The sequence below is a fragment of the Triticum aestivum genome, chromosome 7B (assembly GCF_018294505.1).
Source record: "Triticum aestivum cultivar Chinese Spring chromosome 7B, IWGSC CS RefSeq v2.1, whole genome shotgun sequence".
Taxonomy (NCBI): domain Eukaryota; kingdom Viridiplantae; phylum Streptophyta; class Magnoliopsida; order Poales; family Poaceae; genus Triticum; species Triticum aestivum.
The window spans coordinates 489,214,753-489,217,329 of record NC_057813.1 but is presented as its reverse complement, the minus strand read 5'-3'; positions in this window follow the sequence as shown (position 1 = coordinate 489,217,329).

The window sequence follows — 2,577 nt, the reverse complement described above, 5'->3', positions numbered from 1 at the left end:
AGGATGCTTCTATTGAGGCTAGTGATTTCAGACCCATTTCCCTCCTTAATTGTTCCATCAAGATTATCACAAAATTGCTGGCCAACAGATTGCAAAAAGTTATTTTGAAGCTTGTTCACAAGAATCAATATGGCTTTCTAAAAGAAAGGTCAATCCAGGATTGTTTGGCATGGGCATATGAATAGTTGCATCAATGTAATCAGTCAAGAAGAGAAATTATCATTCTCAAATTATATTTTGAAAAGGCTTTTGACATGATTGAGCATCAGACTCTGAAGAATATTATGGTGGCCAAAGGTTTTGGACCCAGATGGATGAAATGGATGGACATGATCTTTTCCTCAGGAACTTTTGTTGTTCTCCTAAATGGTGTCCCAGGAAAGAAATTTTGGTGCAAGAAAGGTGTAAGACAAGGGGATCCAGTCTCTCCTTTGATCTTTGTTTTGGCTTCTGACATTCTAAAATCCATCTTCAATGATGCCATGAAACATATGTTGATCTCCTCTTCTCTAGAAAACATCAAAGATTTTCCTGTCATACAATATGATGATGATACTCTTATTATATTGCCAGCTTGTCCTACTCAGTTACAGCAAATTCAGAACATGTTATTGCACTTCTCTGGTTTCACTGGCCTCAAGATCAACTTTTCAAAATCTGCTACTTATCCTATCAATGTGGAGCATGCTAAACTGGTTCAGCTGGCTACTATTCTGGGCTGCCATACTGGATCTTTTCCTTTCCCATATCTGGGCCTACCTCTTGGCACCAAGAAGCCAAAAGTGGAAGATTTTTCCCCTTGATGCAGAGAATTGAAAGAAGGCTTACAGGTTGCTCCACTCTGCTATCAACAGGAGAAAAGCTTTCTCTTATCAAATGTGTTTTCACCAGCCTTCCAACTTTCTTCATGTGCTCTCTGGAACTTCCTGTCACTGTTGTGGATCAAGTTACCTCTTACATCAAACAATGCTTCTGGAGAAAGTATGGTCAGGAGGGCACTGGTCCTGCCCTTATTGCATGGAGCACTATTTGTAAGCTAAACGAATAATGTGGTTTGGGGGTGTTGGATATCTCTACTCACAACAAAGCTCTTCTTCTAAAACACCTTCATAAATTCATGGATAAGCAGGACCTTCCTTGGGTTCACTTGATTTGGGACACTTACTATGGGAATAGTGCCCCAAATGACAGACCTGTTGGATCTTTCTAGTGGAAGTCTATCATCAAACTTCTTCCAATATTCAAAGATATGGATCATTGTTCTGTTGGGCAAGGTTCTTCAGCTCTGTTTTGGCATGATAGATGGGACACTGCTTCTCTCAAGCTGCAATTCCCCCACTTGTTCTCTTTTGCTAAGAATGAGTTGCTCTCCATTAAAGAAGCCTCAAACTATAATGCATTCCAAGATCTTTTTCACTTATTGTTGTCCAACTTAGCCTTTTGCACAGTTTCATCAAGCCAGAATTTGTCTTGAACAAGTAAATCTTAGCATCAATGCTGATTAGTGGATATACAGTTGGAATTCGACAATCTTATCTCCATCCAAAGCCTACAATATTCTCATCAAAGGGGAAAATGCACACCCAGTTTTTAAGAAGATCTGGTCTGTTGCTGTTATGTTAAGATATAAAATTTTCTTCTGGTTGCTGCTCCATGATCGAGTCAACACAAGAGGTCTATTGCGTAGAAAATCCTTTCATCTCCCCTCATATATGTGTGAGCTCTACAACGATCAGGTAGAGGAATCTGCTATGCACTTATTTTGGGACTGCCCCTTTGCGCTGAGATGCTGGGATATGATTATTCCACTCAAACAAAGAGACACAAGTGTTCTTAATGAGACTTTGCTAGCTCTGGATCAACTTCCTAAGGAGGTAGGCCTGATTTTTATCATCATGGCATGCTGGCAGATATGGATGCAAAGAAATGGCAAGATCTTTAGACATATTGCTCCCAATACCATGATGTGGAAAGTACTTCTCAAGAAAGATCCAGTTCTTCTTCAGCACAAGATCAAGTTGAAACATAAACAAGTCTACATAGACTGGATTGAAGCACACTTCTACTTTTCTACTTTTCCATGACGTTTCCAAAACAAGGAATTGGATAACTGTATTTTTATATTTTTTTGATGTACATATACTCTTTTTGAATGAAAATATACCATAGAACGATTGTTCTACGGTCTCTGCTTCGAAAAAATCCTAACTTAAGTTTAAGGTATGATTTATATAGCTAAGGGGCGAAAGGGGTAGGTAAGAGACCGATACATGGCCTCTCAGCCAGATCTGTATGTAGGCAAAGGTCAGACAGTCTAGGGTCCAAGCTTGACAATTTGAGCTTAGGCCGGACAACCCGGGTAGCAAGTCAGACAGATCGTCTGCTAAATCTAGTGTGGCTCGGGTTTGGCATAGTCTTCGAGCGTGGTGCGATCTTCAGGGGCCGGATAGTCTGGGCACTAGGTCGGACAGTCTGGCGGTTGACAGGAAAAAGGGCCAGACAAAAAGTGAGAGAGCCATTGCTTCTAGCTCTAGATTTTAGGTATTGATGTTGTCGGGTCTCATGTCGGACAATCCG